Source organism: Podarcis pityusensis (assembly GCF_964106645.2).
Source record: "Podarcis pityusensis genome assembly, chromosome: 8".
In the NCBI taxonomy this organism is placed as follows: Eukaryota; Metazoa; Chordata; class Lepidosauria; order Squamata; family Lacertidae; genus Podarcis; species Podarcis pityusensis.
In genome coordinates this window covers 10,890,049-10,907,410 of record NC_138033.1, presented here as the reverse complement: position 1 = coordinate 10,907,410, position 17,362 = coordinate 10,890,049, and the positions used below count along the sequence as shown (strand labels likewise).

The 17,362-nt window shown below is 49.0% G+C and overlaps 1 protein-coding gene and 1 long non-coding RNA gene across 3 annotated transcripts in view; one reads left to right on the top strand and one right to left on the bottom strand.

The window, feature by feature from the left end:
• The window catches only part of ERFL (ETS repressor factor like), a 154,879-nt gene that overhangs the window by 68,476 nt on the left and 69,041 nt on the right, over nt 1–17,362 (top strand). The window contains exon 1 of one of the 2 annotated variants that reach the window (XM_081019068.1): nt 9,899–10,126. The exons of the other annotated variant lie outside the window; for it this stretch is intronic. The gene's annotated coding sequence lies outside the window, so the exon portion shown is untranslated. Of the gene's footprint in view, nt 1–9,898; nt 10,127–17,362 lie in introns of those variants that run through there. 2 annotated transcript variants of the gene reach the window in all.
• LOC308484616 lies at nt 493–5,372 on the bottom strand. The gene is made up of 3 exons (XR_013990044.1): nt 4,922–5,372; nt 1,059–1,118; nt 493–663 (listed from the first exon to the last, which is right to left on the bottom strand). It is a non-coding gene; the product is annotated as an uncharacterized lncRNA (long non-coding RNA).

The following is a 17,362-nucleotide window of genomic DNA, read 5'->3' as shown; positions in this document are numbered from 1 at the left end:
TGCTCATTTTGGAGCCATTGAGTTCCTTCCTGGAAGATATAATCTCCAATCAGTGTTGTAGTGGTAAATTTTGAAGTGCAGGAGCTTCTAATTACAGCCTTCATAGACATGCCCCCAGTGATGGTCCAGAAACATGCTGGGGGGAGGGGCAGAACTAGGATGTCATTCTTTATCACTTACGTAGCATGACTGCAATCCTACACAGTTGCCTGGAAATAAGCTCTGTTGAACTCAGTGCTTACTTTTGACAGCATAGGTTCAACTGATTGAGCATTAGCATTGAGCATTAACAAAAGATCTTCAGCCGCCTGAAATGCAACATTTAGCTTCTAATCAGAAATGCAAACCATCTCGCAAATAAGTGTTGCTGGCATGAAGTAGGAACCCCATCAAAGGAAAGAAGAAGCCGGCCTCTTCTTTATTACAGTACTTGACTCATTTTCCGTCTTCCTTTATTCTAATCTGTCACAAACAGTAAAAACTTGAAACCCTCAGTTTCCTTGCCAAAGCAAGGAAACGTCATCAGTTGCTCTGCCAGATGATGCTGTTGCCCTTGCTCTTTAAAAGTCTTTGAACTATTCTCACACAAACACCCAGTGGCTGCTCCACTTCGCCACTGGTCTTCATATCCTTTCCAGCATGATCTAGCCAGTTCTCTCCAACCTGAGGAAGACATTTAGCCCAAATTCACAGAAAGAAATGGGAACCTATACGAGTAATACTGGTGCATGCTATCATTTGTTTTTGATATTTTTCCTTTTTCTTCTTCTAGTTTCCTGTGGCACAGGCTGGTTTCCCCTCTCTTTCTGGGAACCTCAGTGAACCAAGATTAAGCTTTCCACACCTCCTTACGTGCATGTGTGGAAGAATGAAGTTGGGACGTAATTTGAGCTAGGGCTCAGCCCCCTAGACCAGTTCTCAGTGCCTAGAATATATGACAACATGATAAACATAGGCAGCGTCAGTGGAGGCGCTGGGCCCTTAGGGAAAATGAGGCACTGCCCCACCAACCTCAGTCAGCCCAAAGCTAGCCCCCACCTGTCTGCCTGCCTACTTACGATCAGTCCAGTGGGCGAGCCCAGGCTTTCTGCTTCCTCAGTGTTGCACCTTGTGGGATTCTGTAAAAAGGAAGGTAGCAGTGAATCTAGCATTACTATCTTTCAGCCTCCCAGTGCGCCACCCTACACGTGCACCGACTTGCCCACCGCAATGAGGGGGCCCAGCGCCATGTGAAGCATCCGCCCCCTGCCTGGCACACCAGCACTCACCTGGTGGGGGCTGGGGAGGGTGCACGCATCCTGCCCAGCGCCTGAGAGCTCTCCCAGCAGCAGCGGGGGGTTGCAACCCTCTCAACCTTTGGGGAGCTCGGCCCCCTCCCCACAAATATTGAGGGGGCCGAAGCCCCTTCCGCCCCCTAGAGTTGGCACCCCTGCCACCCTACCAACTTCAATAGGCACCAGCCATCACTGGGCAGGCATGTTCTGGGCTAAGTAGTTGCAACCTGCTCCTCAAAAGCAGAATAGGGGATTGTGAAAATTTCCGCTTCCTGAAAACTGCACCATTCATTTAAACAAAAAACATGTTTCTAGTTTTCATGGCTGCAAAGATAGGCCTGGCAGTGTGCGAGCTATATTGATGAATCTAGCAGTCGAAGTTTCATCTTGGTGCCGGCCAAGAAGTGAGACCACAGTGCTCTGCATAGCTCTTTGCCCTTCCCATTGAGTGGTGCAATCTGAATAAACCATGCAAAATCGTGTCCATTCTGTCCATTCGTGAAGTTTGCAACCTGGTTTTTGTTCTGCACAGAATTTGAGCTACCTCGACATTGAATTGACGTATAAAATGTTTGCAGAGCATACACAGCTTGGAGTGTGCTTTTCTCTCACCAGCGAAGCCAAGGCAACCCAACAGGATTCTGATAGGCCTGGGAAAATGGGCTGTTTCTAAAACTATGCATAGAGAATTATGTCCACAGCTCCCTGGAAACAGAACTTCGGGGTGTTAGCAATGTCTCTTACTTCAGTGGTCTTCAAGCTGGGGGTTGCTCTGACCTTCTAAAGACACTGGAAGCTGCCTTACTCGTACTGATGCTCCATCAACTTAATCTTGCGTCCACAGTACACTGGCAGCCGCTCTCCAAGGTTCTGGAAAATCTTTTCCAGTACCTCCTGGGAATGCCAGAGGTGGAACTTGGCACCTTCTGTATGCAGAAGATGTGCTGGTGTCAGATGTGGTGGACCTACATTTGGGGAGCCCTGAAGCTTGGACTGTTATGGGGACCCCTTCACAACCAGTAACAATGTCTGGGGTAACCACTGTTATCTTTTTCAATGGGGTTGTTTACAGCATCTGTGCTACCGACTCAAAAAAACCACACTTTGTGATTGTTGAAATATATGCAACAACAAAATTAATCAATTTTGAGTCTCAGATTGGATCTGCTAGACCCGATTTTTAAGTGATGTGGGCTAAAGTTGCTTCTGGGGGCCTCCTGGGTTTGGAAGAGTTTCCAACTAAGTTCTGCCTCCAGCTGTGGCCAGTAGCCATCTATAGCCCTCTCTGCCAGTGTTGGGCATGGCCATAGTATAAGTGGGATTTCCTACCCTTAAGGTGAGCAGAACATCAAGCAGCAGTCATAACCCTATAGCTGTGTGAGCAGGGGGTTGCCCTAGCAGTTATGTGTTTCTGTTCTTGAACACCCCGTGTGTGTGTGTGTGTGTGTGTGTGTGTGTGTACACACTCAGAGAATGACCAGATGCATCATGCCCCCCCCCCGGTGGGGTTAAATAGCCTTCCTCCCACATTGTGGCTGGGGAAAGCTTATGTAGTATGACTTGTCCCTGTGATAAATGGGCAGGTTTCCTATTGCACGCCTGGCTAGCTGTGAGTAGATCCAGAGAGAATTCTTACAATGATCCCTATGGACAAAGCCACCAAACGACAACAACCCACTCTTGTCTGTGTGTGCACACTCCTGCACGCACACTCTTTGTACTCTCTCTCTCTAAGACCAGAGGCAATATTCAATAGCAACAGACTTTGTTGTGTCCATGCTTACACTTACGTCCTGCACAAGCTGTCCTTCATAGAGATAGGTAAGTAAGCCAGCAGATAGACATCAGCGCCTGAACACACACTCAGAGCTTTGATAACAAATATAGTCATACCATTAATCACATCCACCACAATATTTCCACAACATTGCATGTTCATTTGCACATTCCATTCTGTATGCACTTTCTCATGTATGGGCTCTTAAAGTCACTCACATATTCCCCATTTATACTGCACACTTTCTATACAAATGCACATTTTTGCAGCTCCTATGTATTGTGCACAGAACAAAGTCCTGTGTAAATGTACTCTTGCGCATAGTTAGGTGTTACTGTTTTTAAATCTGTCCATCTGTCTATATATCTTACTCTATGCATAAATCACTTTTAACAGGCAGAAGCACATCATGATAAATGCTGTTTACTAGACCTCTTTATAACCAGTGTGCTCTACCACCCCATCCCACTGGGGTAGAGCATGGTGAACATTATGGTGTACAAACTCTGTGAATCTCATCCTTTTCCATTTCAACACACATTGTGCCAAATCAGCTGTGTTCACCCATCAAGGCCATGTACACATCCCATCCGTCACAAATTCCTGCATAAATCTCTGCCTCACACATTCATGCCAAGGGGGGGCCAACAAGGTGCCCTACGGATGTTCAGGACTACAAATCCCATCATCCCTGAATATTGGGGATGGTAGGAGATGATCTGGAGGGCACAACGTAGGCCACCCCTGCTCCACACTCTTGAGTGCCACTTCATGTTAACTTTTCCCAACATGAGTACTACTAATGCTTGTTTAGGAAGAGTCAGAGGCAGCCCTCAAACAGTTCTGCTACACAGCTGGATTTCACATTCTCACACTCCCTCCTTCCTTTCTGTTTCCCCCAAAGGGTCCTTGAAGAGAAATGTTGAATTCTCCCTTGTTGAATTAAGTCCCTTGTTGCTTCCTTTTCCAGCCTGAGGCATGCACGCAAACACCCACACCCACACACAGCACTCACATTTATTTCACCCAGTGTTTATGCTGGGGTGAGAAAACAGTGGCCCTCCAGATGTTGCAGCTCCCATCTTCCCTGATCACTGGCCATGCTTGCTGAGGCTGTTGGGAGTTGTGGTTCAGCAATAACTGGAGGAGGCTCACAGATTCCCCATCCTTTCTTCATGCAGAGGGAATGGTAGGCAAGAAATCCTCTCATTTATTGAGAGAAATAAGGAGAAGGTGAGCTGGGCTTTGGAAAAGTGTGGGGTTGTAACCTCCTCCCCTCCAGGATAGGGTAGGCATGGAACATTGCTCCTACATCTGCCCTGCCATAGGTGGTGCTTGGCCAAGTCTCTGGATGGAGTCAGATTTCAAAAGTGTGGTGGTGATAGGACTAATAACGCTAATCCTGCATGCTCTGAAGCATGGCAAACCTGTGGTCAATTCACTACCTCTTATCTCTCAGTGCACCATTCAGAGGAATCCCAACATCTGTAGAGTTCTGAAAGAGCATTCACACAAATGCTTCCACCACCAAAGGCTTGTCTTGGTTTCTGGTGGCCTTTGTCAGCACTTCTGGATCAGAGATGGAGAACCTGTCACCTTCTCCATGTTGCTGGACTACAGCTCCCACATTCCCTGGCCAATGACCACACTGGCTGGGGCTGATGGGAGTTGTAGTCCAGTAGCATCTGGCAGCCACCCATTCCCCTCCACCAGCTTTGCATACACTTCCTGTCACAAAAGAAACAAGAACTGGGCCATTGCCAGATGTTTGGGGGGGAGGGCTTCTGGAGATGAATCTGTGAGGGAGATGACTCTCTTTCAGAGTTGGCAGGAGATATTGGTAACGGTGCAGAATTACCTCCCTACACACCTCTTTATTCTGCTTTCTTCTTCTTTTTTAAGGACCTACCCTAGTCTCCTGATTATAATCTCTTTTAACAGTTTTCAGGGCTGTATTCTTAAATTGTTGCAACCCACCCTGAGCCCTCATGGTGAAGGGTGGGTAAGAAATCAGATAAATAATAAAGTAGAAAAATACTCGTTACTAGTTGCCGCTCCTCTGTCCTAGTTGTTGACACACTTTCTCTCATTCCAAAGCCCTTGACCCCTTATGCTTTTAGCAGCCTCTGAAACATCTCATCAATTGCTTTCATTGTTACCCTTCTTTTCCCCATGTAGTCCATCCTTTCATTCATCCAATAAGCAGTGTTTCTATCCTACCATTCCACCCTTCTTTCAGCCAACCCTATAGATATTGACTCTATAGTATTCACCAAAACCATCAGAGTCTTTCTTTCTTTCTTTCTTTCTTTCTTTCTTTCTTTCTTCTCTTATCCCCCAAATTCAGCTGGTCTGCCCATCCATCCACATCCATCCGCGTTATGCAGCATCTTTTATTCCTCTCATCCTTCCTTCCTTTCTTTTCCTCCACTCTGCCTTTCTATCTCGCCACTCATCCCAATGTCCACCTCTCTCCTTTCTCTCTCTCCTTTCCTCCTTCTAGCCTTTCTCCCCATGGTTATCCCCCCTTCCCTCCCGCCTTCTCTTCCTTTGTCTCTCTCTCTCTCTCTCTCTCTTTTCTCTCTCAAGTGTTTTCAATTTTATTCTGAGTGGAATTAACTACCCCTGATGTCAAATTGCCGCCGAAATCGATAATAATATCTTTACAAAAGAGGATATTCTTCTCTCTCGGAACGGCCCCTGAAAAATGGAAAATTTAGTCGAAATTGATTCATTACTTGACACTTTATAGGACGGGCCTGCTATTGATCGGAGCCTGTCATGTCCTATCTGCCTTAATCGAAGTTGAAGTCCAGTGTCGATGGTGGGTATTTTTCATAATTCCAGGAGACCAGACAGATACAAAAACACACACACGGACTCCGTTCCCCACCACCCTCTGCAGTCTCCCCGGGTGGAAAGGGGGGGCGAGATCTTCCTGAACCCCCCACCCCAAACAGATCGCCCTGGAGAAGGAAAGATCTTTCTTGAAACACACAAACCATCCCCTGCACACTCGCAAATCAGGGAACTTCAGCACAATAACCCAGATCCAAAATGAATCGTGTGTGTGTGTGTGTGTGTGTGTGTGTGTGTGTGTGTTGGTGTTGCTTCTCACACACACTTCCAACCTTCTCCACCGCCCCAGTTCAGCTGTTTTGTGTGTGTGTGTGTGTGTGTGTGAGTGAGAGAGAGAGAGAGAGAAGGCTTTTTTTGTTTATTAAGGCTTGGTAAAGAAAACCTATGAATCAGCCAACATACTCTCTCTCTCTCTCTCTCTCTCTCTCTCTCTCTCTCTCTGTGTGTGTGTGTGTGTGTAAACCCTAGCTGAGTGTGTGTACCTACACAACACACACCAACAGTGGTAGAACTTATGCAGTCTTCCCTATCCACCTGCCCTCAAACATTTTCACCCTGGCTCCCTCTTACACACACACGCTCGCGCGCGCGCGATCTTCCATTCACACGTCCTTTGCCCCCGCACATATTTATTGCCTCCCGTCCTGCCCCCATCTCTTACACGCGCGCGCAGTTTCCCTCACACAATACTTTCTCAGCTGCGCACCGGTGGCGACCCTCCCGCCCTTTCCTCTGGCAGGCGCCACAGCTTGGGCTTCTTGCACGCGCAGCGCGGCCCTTCGAGAGGCCTTTTCCCCTCACACCACCAGCCCGGCTGGCTTCAATATCTTCCCCCAACACGCTCCTTTCCCCTCAGGACGCCTTCTTCACTCACTCTCACCTATTTACACACGCGCAATTTCCCCCCCTCTCACATATATGGCATCCCTCCGCCTCTGGCACACTTCTAACGCACTCCTCTCAAACGGACGTTCCCCCCTGGCACACACACACTCCCTCTGACGGGGACTTCTCCTTATTCCTAACCTCTCTAAACAGTTCCCCCCCCCCCTCTCTCTCTCTCTCTCTCACACACACACGTCCTCTGGTGCGCGCGCGCGCAAATACGCACACACACGTGTCCTGTCACCGACGAATTTTCCTCACACGGCGTCCTCTTTTAATACTACCACACCATAGCTGTCAACTTTTCCCTTTTCTTGCAAGGAATCCTATTCGGAATAAGGGAATTTCCCTTAAAAAAAAGGGAAACGTTGACAGCTATGTACCACACACGCCTCTTAAAAACAGTCCCTATGCTTTCTCCGACGCGCATCGCCACAAAACTCTCTCACACTAGCGCGGCTGGCGCTCGCGCATCCGTTCCTGTTTCTCTCACACGGCGGCGTGCCCTCAGACGTTAACGCACGCCTCTCTCTCTCACACACACACACGAACATTGCTCCAGAGCCACGTCCCTTTCTCTGGCGCGGACCCTTTTCCCGCGCAATTTCCCTCTCACACGCGCGACCCCCTCCCAGCCGCCACCCCCTCCTTCCTCCCTAGCGCGCTCTCCCTCTCCCTCGCGCGCAGACTCACTTTCCCGCGCTCGCGCCTGCCCACGCGCTCTGAGGGCTTAACTAGATTTTAATTGGACTTTTCTCGACTTTCTTTTCCCGCCACCTCCTTCCTTCCTTCCTTTCCTTCTATGGTCCCCTCACGGCTCCTTCCTCACCCAAAGACTCGAGCCTTCTGTCTATGGGACTGTTACTCTTTTGTTTCTCTTCCACCCTCTCTATCCCCTGCGAAGGATTTTCTTCTTCTTCTTCTCCTCCCCAACCCCCCTCTCTCTCACACACATTTGACGCTTGCTTTGCTATCTTGGAAAGCTTTTGCACATAAATTTCCCCTCAGCCTTCCTCCCTTAGATTCCCACCAATTTAGCCAAGCCCAGGTCTTTAAAAAAAGGAAAGGAGGTGTGTGTGTGTTTGTGTGTGTGTATATATATATATATATATATATATAGGCGCACAGCGCGAGAGAAAATACCTTGGGTGCAGTTGGCAGTTTCTCCAGCACCCTCTGGAGTGGGAAAGCGGTCGATATTTAATTGTTATTGCAAGCAGGGAGTGCAAAAAAAAAGAGAAGGGGAAAAAAGGAGAGAGAGAGAACCTACTACTCTGGACTATTTGTATTGTGAGAGTGTGTATTGCTGCTTGTTGGTGCTGAGGTGGGACGTGTGCCACAACGTGCGCGCGTGTACACACACACACACACACAGCCTCACTGAGGGAACCTTCCCAGTTCAAAAGAGGGAGGTTAAATATATTGGGTCTTGGTGTCCAAGAGACACTTGGAAAGAGCTTCCTGCACATACGCCGTGGAGGCGAGCAGAGGGACTGGGCCAAATTCTCCATCCTAACTCCTGCAGCAGCGCGCTGCCCCAGAGGTCAATCCCATTGGGCTCCATGGGGCTTTTGCTCCCTGGTTAGGTGGGCATAGGTTTGCAGACACGTGCTCCATTTCCTGAAGAAGTCATCCCTATTGAACCCAGTGGGACTTACTTCCGAGTAAACAGGCATGGGATTGGGCTCTTAAAGGAGAGAGAGAGAGAGAGAGAGGAGGCTTCATTTCTTAAAGAAAATAAAAGAAACAGACAGACACAGAGTGTGGGGTTGAAATCTGACTCAAAGCCAAGCCAGGAAGGCCTGCTTCTTAAGAAACAAGCTGTGGTTTCACGGTGGGGGGGGGCAGGCACTCTGCACATGCCCAGGAGCCCTTTTATGCAGCATCGCTTCGGGAAAGCTTAGGTATTTAATACAGATGTCAGGCTTCAGCTCTGCTACCATTTGGGAACTTTCTGTCACCAAGGTCTTTGGTGAATCGGTGTCACTGACAGCGCTGTGTTTAAATATCGTGTGTGTGTGTGGGAGGGAGAGAGAGGCTTGTGCCATTTCTTGATGGAAACAGAGGACCCCTCAGCCACCCCCCAGCTGCCCAATTCTGGGGTGTGTGGGGAAGTGCTGAGGCCTGGGGGGGGGGGGGACTAAAACGCCTACAAAAGGCTACACAAATCTGCCTGTGTCTCAACTGGGACTTTTCTAACACAACTCCCCTCTGGAGGAAGGGGCGCATGCTCAGGTCCCTAAAGCCATCCATCAAAATTTGAGGGAAAAGGAGGAGAGGGAGAGGGGGGTCAGAATTGGAAAGGGGGGGTTGATATACACACACACACGCACACACACAAATCCCATTTTCTGCAAACAGGTTGGTGGCTCCCAGCCCCTCTCTCTGTCTAAATGAAATCAGTCATTTTCATCAAGTGCCCGGCCAAATATTATCCACAGTCCATTCAGAAGGATCGAATCTTATTTAGAGTCGCGATTCGACATCTGTTTTCAAATTTGATCAGCTATGAACTTTATTTTCCGAGTTTGAGGAAAATTATATTCCATCGATCCGAAGCACTGGCGTAGCCTACATATATTTTCCCCCTCGCTTCTGCCTCGGCTCTCTCTCTCCCTCCCCTGCTATCGACGGGGAAAGACGCGTTTGTAAGAGACACACCAGCAGCACCAGCAGCAGCAGCAGCAGCAGCAGCAGCAACACACCACCAGCGAGACACTTCGCAGTTTCCCCGATCGCACAGCCACCTTCCCTCTCGCCCGCCTGCTCCCTTCTTTCCTTCCTTCGGCCACCCTCCATTTCTCCCTTCCTCCTTCCTCCCTTCTCCCGACACACCTCGCCACTTTCTGATTCATCCCTTGGCTTCCTCTGCCTCTCAGTCACACACATAGGGGCTTCACCTCCTCCTGTCTCTTCAATTCCTTCTCTTCATCCCACAACCCACGCTCGCTCTCTCTCTCTCTCTCTCTCTTCCCCCCCTGTTCCCCGTCTCGTCTCTCCTCTCCCTGCCAGGCTCCTTCCCTTCTTCCAAAAGACGATCTTCTTTCCTTTCCTCCCCCCCCCTCTCTCTCTCCTTCCTTCCTTCCTTCCTTCCTTCCTCTACACACTTTTGTCTCTTCCCCCCTCCAAAACTCTTGATTCACCCTCTCCAGAAAAGGCTAACTATTCTGATTTCATTTTCAAGAAGCAAACCTTCCCCCACCCCGGGCAAAAAATAATAATACCCCAAACCCCTCACCACCTCAGTTCCCCGGCGCGCCCCCTCGCAGCAAAGCCACCCTCCCAAAGAACTTCAACTTGGAGACTGCCTGAATGGTGACGGGAGAGAACAGTGAGTAACAAATTCTTGGGAAAGTTTCTTGGGAAAGTGGGCTGAGGAGAGCGGGGGAAGTTAAGCCATTGTGGGTGCTTCTATGGGGAGTTGGGGGGGGGCTCATATGGCAGGGAGTTATGGTCCCACTTCTAAAAGTGGAGGAAATGAGGTCTGTGATATCTGTCCATCCATCCATCTCTCCTTCTTCCCTTCCTTTCTTCTTTCTTTCCTTCCCTACTTACACACCCTCCACCCAATCATTCCTCTCCCAACTCGTTTTTCTTCCTCACACCCTTTCGTGCTCCGACCCTCCCCTCCTTCTTGCTTCTTCTCTCATCCCTTCTTCCTCTCTCTCTCTCTCTCTCTCTCTCCTTTCCTCTCCCCTCCCATCTCTCTCTCTCTCTCTCCCCCTGTCCTTTCCCATTCTCCTCTCGCTCACTCACCCTCCCCTTTTCCCCTCTCCACCCTCCCCTCCTCGCTCCCCAGCTAACTGGAAGCCGGTTTCCGTTTAGATTAAGGCAGGGAACCTAATTCCAGGGCAGGGGATCGAAATTTCTGGCAACAAAGGGAAATAGCGTATTGATCAGAGGCTCCGGAGATTAAGAGACAAGTGTGTGTATCCATCAGCGCTAAACTGCCTCCCTGCGCCTGAGAGCCGGCCGGGCTGCGGACGCGCCTGGCATGGCAAACACGCGCCCCTCTGGGAGGGCAGGAGCGGGAGCCTCGGGGCAGCTGGGCCGACCGGGGTGGGGTGGGGGGTTGGCGGAGGATGGGGGAGAAGGGCTGGCCGAACCTCCCTCTCCCCCACCCCGGGGGAAATGGAAGAGGGCTAGAGAGCAGGGAGGAAGACCCCCAAAGGGAATCTTTGGAAAGAGGAGACCGCGCAGCCCGTGCAATGTAGTGGTTAAGAGACTGAGCTGTGAGCCGCCCAGGTCCCCGATTGCAATTCCACCTCAGCCTCGAAGTCAATGAATGGCCTTAGGCAAACCGTTCTTGCTGAAACTCAACCCCCCAACACATCCCTCTCTCACACACACCCCAAAATTCTGCAGATTGGGTGATAATAACAGGGAACTGCGTTCCCCAGGCGTTGGAAACCAGCAAGTCCCAGGTGCAAATTTCTCCACTGCCGTGTGAGCACTAAGTGGCCAGGGTTAAGTCGCTCATTCTTAGCCTCCACCCCCGCCATCCAAGGTAATAAACACTGAACTACCCACCTTACAGGGCCGTTGTGAAGACCACTGAGGTAACGTATGCCAAACACTTTAAGCGCCCTAAGGGGGCAATCGTATTCCAGGAGAAAGCCCTATTGAATTCAGTGGGATTTACTCCCAGGTAAGTGCGTCAGCATAAGTTTGCAGCCTAAGGCTGCAATCGTGTGCTTACACTTATTTGGGAGCAAGTCCCTTTGAGTGTGGAGGCGCTTCCTTCTGAGTAAACATGCAGAGACTTGCGCTGAAAGCGCCCTGTATAAATGCTAAGTAGTATTTGGGGGTTGTGTGTCTCCTGGAATTTGGAACTCGAAGTTCCAAGAGCTAAACAATACTTTTGCTCAAGATTATTATTATTATTATTATTATTATTAGTAATAGAGTAGTAGTAGTAGTAGTAGTAGTAATCGTCGTCTTATGTAAAAGGTGGAAGAGTAGAACTCTCTCCTTTGGAGCAGAGGTTGCATCTGAAAATCTCAGAAGTGGAAGTTCTTCCTTCCCCATGGATCCAAGAGTGTGGCTGTGGGGCATAGGCCCGCGAAACTCCATCTATGCATATTATTGGGCTGTGCGTGGGGTGAAACCAGAGGCGTATGGAACTGGAGGGAGTTCAGGGACCCGGGCATTTGGGGAAGTGGTGCCCCGGAAATGCAGAGAGGAGCAGCTGGGCTGGTGGGAGAGGGGGATCACTGAGATCACACCGAAGTTTCTGGGGTCATCATGACCCCACTTGCCTTTCAGCCACTAGTTCCTTAAGCCTGACCTATAAATTGCCAAGTCTGGCTGCCGCCAACACCGCAAATCATGGGTGGCTCACCTTCAGCTGTGATTATTTTTTCCCTACCAATAATGTCATGAGGTTGGCTGGCAGGATGGTATGAGAAGGAGGCGGCCACCTGAGGTCCAGGAGAAATGCTTCTCCACCTTTCACATTACGAAGCGTGTGTGATGTGGCTTCCACAGATACTATCCACCCTCATCCCCACCAAGCAAGCGAGCGGTGGCTGGATGTGGAGGACTTGAGTTTAACTTGGCGAAACTTCTTCCATCTCCAGCTTGCGCGTTAAGCAAATACGCATCAGAAGAAAAGGAGTTCAGTAGGTTAGGGGTCTTGAAACCCGGACCTCTCGTTTTAGAAATTGAACACTGGCTGAGGAGAAGCGAATTTCCAGTGCTTGGCGGGGGGGGGGGCTTGAGTCAAGCGCTGGGGGGGGGGACCCCGAACTTAGTCCCCCCCCCCCAATGGAGCCGACCCATCTTGAAATGTGCGCTTGCGTGTGAGTAACGGGAAATACCTCTTAGGGAAGCTTAGATGTAGCGAGATATGTGGCGCAGTTTCCGAATAACAATAGCAGAAAATCTACATCGCGCAATAGGAGACAGCGAGCGAGAGGTCTCCGTCCCAAAGAGCTTACAATCTAGGGCTGCAAATCCTAAAGCACACTAGCTTGAAATCAGCAGGGTTTTACTTCCGAGTAAACACAAAATAGCATTCCCCTGCTCGCAGGACCCTGGGGGGGGGGTTGCGGCGGCGGGGAACCGTTCGGACAAACATGGGGATGAATATAAGGGCTGCGGTGGCTCACACGTACACGTGTGCACCCCTCAAAGTGTGGATATCTGCGTCCTCTTCTTACACGGCCAGATCCATCCGCGAGTTAAAACCGAATGGATTGGATCTGCACCCGGACAATCCTCACTGAAATGAATGGAACCAAACTGTCTCGACTTCTTAGCGGCGTGGTGAGTGGATCACCAGATCGCAGAATGGAGAGGTAGTGAAATACTCGTGGTTTTAGACACGAAGAGAGGATTTTGCGAATCAGCTTAGACTCCCACCTCTCTATCTGTCTCTCCTTTCACACAGGCACACCATCCCACTGTGAATTAATTCTATGCAAGCCCCCACCCCCTCAATCCTTCTCATTCAGGGCTAAAGCTATAATTGTTGTCTAAAGTTCTGCTACCTTCCACCGAATGTGAGTTCATCATTCCACTAGTTCTCACGCGTTTTGCAATCAGGTTCCATGCCTATTCTAACCGAGAGGGGAGAAGGAGGAGAGACATAGAACCAACCTTCAGTGCCACTCCTGTAAACGCTGGTGGGCATACGGTAATTCATTTTTTTCCCATTGCCTTTGATACAACCTAGCTCTATTTAAAAACCCCGGGGAAAGGTCTGTAAGCCATTCGTTATGCAGACTATACATGCAATATACCCAAAGTGCTTAAATTATCTCTGGAGGGAAAAGAAAGCTGTATTATTAATTGGTGGGCTTGTCAGGAAGATATCTATCTCCTTGTCCACACGTTACAGTTAGCGTTGCCCTAGAAAGGCTAGCGTGTCAGACTGGCTTCAGTGCAGATTGGTTTTTGGAAGAGAACGGTGCCGAGGCTCCAGGAAGCCTGGAAGCCAAACTCTTTGACCCTCTAATAATGTTAAGGCATCAAAGGCACCCAAAGAGGCCTTCTCCTTGGCTGGCTGGCTGGCCAACCATCAATTTTGGAATAATCATCCCTGGGAGACTCACCAAAGCCAGAGCCCTCTTAGAAGTGCAGCAGAATCCAGTGAGTGGCAGTAGGCTGACCCACTTCAGACAACAGGTGGTGTGGTGGGTTGCAAAAAAAAAAAAATGTTGAAGGTGGTGGGGAGGGAGGCATACCTCAGTCCAGCACAAGACAGAAAGGTCATAGCCTCAGCCTCTTTGTCTGTGCAAGTGCCAGAATAATTTTTTAAAGCATTTATTTATGTTTCCATTTTTTTTACCCGCTTTTCAGCCATAAGGTCCCCAGAGCAGCTTACACAGAGCAGTAACATGACAGAATTTGCCCTCGGGCTTAAGTCTAAATGTAGGGGAGCAGCCAGAGGGGTGTGTCCCGTCCCGTCCCATCCCATCCCATCCCCCCCACCCCACCCCACTCCCATCCACCTATGCATTCTTGAAGCGGTATAGCCCTCTCTCTTCCACACCTCAGGACCATGCCACCTTATTATTCTGCTGCTGCAGGTGCAGATCCAACCTTGCCTGTCCTAGAAAAGGGGTGTAATACATTTTGGTATTTAAAATGGCTGTTGAAGTGGCCAAGGGTAGGGTAGGATAACTGTTACCCACTAACTAACTGTTACCCACTAACTAATCCAGAATGCGGCAGCTAGACTGGTGACTGGGGGCAGCCGCCGAGACCATATAACACCGATCCTGAAAGACCTACATTGGCTCCCAGTACGTTTCCGAGCACAGTTCAAAGTGTTGGTGTTGACCTTTAAAGCCCTAAACGGCCTCGGCCCAGTATACCTGAAGGAGTGTCTCCACCCCCATTGTTCTGCCCGGACACTGAGGTCCAGCGCCTAGGGCCTTCTGGCAGTTCCCTCACTGCGAGAAGCAAAGCGACAGGGAACCAGACAGAGGGCCTTCTCGGTAGTGGTGCCCGCCCTGTGGAATGCCCTCCGATCAGATGTCAAAGAGATAAGCAACTACCTGACATTTAGAAGACATCTGAAGGCAGCCCTGTTCAGGGAAGTTTTTAATGTGTGACATTTTAATGTATTTTTAATCTTTGTTGGAAGCCGCCCAGAGTGGCTGGGGAAGCCCAGCCAGATGGGTGGGGTACAAATAATAAATTATTATTATTACTTGCGCCTTTCAGATGTGGTGAATTAATCCATTGATGTGCAGGGCGTGATTGTGGTTAATTGTGAAGGAAAGGCTCTGAAGACATTGCAAGTAGCGTTTTCTTGTCTTTACTGAACTGCTTCCAGAGCTTAGGCCCAGCATTTGGGAATCAAGTTGAGCGCTGTCTCCTAGTTCAGCAATGGAGCCCTTGGGTGGTCTTGAGCAGTGCAACCTTCAGCCACAGTTTGCTTTCTGCAAAATGGGCATGATAGCAATTTTCCTTACGGAGTACTTTGATGTAAATGTGTTGCCATCAGTGCTCTTTGAGATTCAGGGACAGGATGGACTTGAAACTTATAAAAATGGTTCTGACTTCTGAACTCCCCTGAACCATGACAGGTTTCTATGTCTGGATCATATCAAGGGTTAGTCCTGCTCAGAGGAAAGCCTTTTGAAACAAAGGACAATTTGGATGGGTCTACTCTGAGTAGGATGAATGTTAGCTACAATCCTCTTTTATCATAGAATGGTAGAGTTGGAAGGGACCATGAGGATCATCCCTGCACAGCAGAAATGTTTTGCCCAATGTGGGGCTCGAACCCCACGACCCTGAGATTAAAAGTCTCGCGTTTTATAGGATGTCATTTCTGGGTTCGTCTTATTACACATTCCCACCTACTTTAAGAACAAAAAAAAGAGGAGAGCCTGCTGGATGAGGCCAATGGTACATCTAGCCCAGCATGCTGTTCTCACAGTGGCCAACCAGGTGCCCCCCCCCACCGTGGGAAACCATCAAGCAGGACCTGAGCACAAATCACTATCCCTCCTCCCCCTCCCCCAGTTTTCAGCAACAAGGAGTTTTGTGGCATCTTAAATATTGACGCATTTATTTTTCATGGACTATAGTCCGCATCATTAGATGTTCCTGTGCACATTTACTTCATAAAGAAGTCACCTTTTGGGTGCAATGCAATGGAGCGATGTGTGCATGGGAATATAGCTTTCAAAGGTAAAGGTAAAGGTACCATTAGGTCCAGTCGTGACCGACTCTGGGGTTGCGGCACTCATCTCGCTTTATTGGCCGAGGGAGCCGGCGTACAGCTTCTGGGTCTTGTGGCGAGCATGACTAAGCCACTTCTGGTGAACCAGAGAAGCGCACAGAAATGCCGTTTACCTTCCCGCCGGAGCGGTACCTATTTATCTACTTGCACTTTGACGTGCTTTCGAAGTGCTAGGTTGGCAGGAGCAGGGACCGAGCAAGGGGAGCTCACCCCGTCACGGGGATTCGAACCACCGACCTTCTGATTGGCAAGCCCTAGTCTCAGTGGTTTAACCCACAGCACCACCTGCATCCCTTGAAAAGCCTTACTTTTAGGTAAATGTCCTCAGGGGCTGAGGGCATCATTTGTGAATATAAGCAACAGCCCATCCCTCACCTACAGCGTTCATAATTTGGTTATCTTGGAGGTGTTGTAACCCTTCAATCTATAAGTAAGGTTCATTCGGGTAAATTATTACATATTAAACAAGTGAGAGAATGGATGTGTTGGTGTTGTGAGCCGCCTTGAGATCTACAGATGACGGGCAGTATACAAATTGAATTAATTAATTAATAATACTTTTCTAAACACTGCTCCTCAACAGTTGGAGATTAACAATGGGAAGCATGTGGAGTTTACATCCCACCAGCGGAAGTCTGAACTGTGCCCTGACACAGATATACCTGGCAGGAACACACCTATGCTTCGAAGCAACCATACAGAGACATTTAGTATGGGGAAAATAAGAAAGCTTCATTTATTTTACAAAACACATGCTTGACGGTAAAAGGGTCCCTAATTCTGTCTAACAAAGTTTGAGATGTCAGGGGTCTCGCTTGGTCTTTGATCTCAAGAGTCGCACAAGATGTTTCCTCTCTTGTGGTGGGATGAAGGGGGAAGGGAGGAGTAGGAAATGAGATCAGGATCTCTAAGAGGTATCAGAGGCAAGTTAGGTCAGAAACTTGGGGGTTCCCCCTCTCTACTATCTACCTTCCCTCCAATCCATGCAAACCACCCCAGTCTTACTAAAAGCTGAGTTGAATCCCAACGCTTCCAACAGAAACAGCTTTCAAAAATAGAACTGGACCCAAACTTATAAGACAATGGTGTTTTTTAAAAAATAAGGATTCTGTGAATATTATTTTTCAGACTCGACAGTTGGAGAATTTCAGCCTGTTTGCTGCTCACAAATAGGGTGGAGAATCTCAGGCACTGCTGTGGATCGTGCTTTGATATACACGTACTGTAATTTAGTATTGTTGAAGGAAGCAAGGGGCTTGCTCCCTTCCTCCTTCCAGCTCTTTCTTCTTTGGTCATTGCTTCCTTCATTAACTAGTATGAACTAGCGGTAGGGTTTCAATTCTGTATTGAGCTGGAATTTCTCAGAAG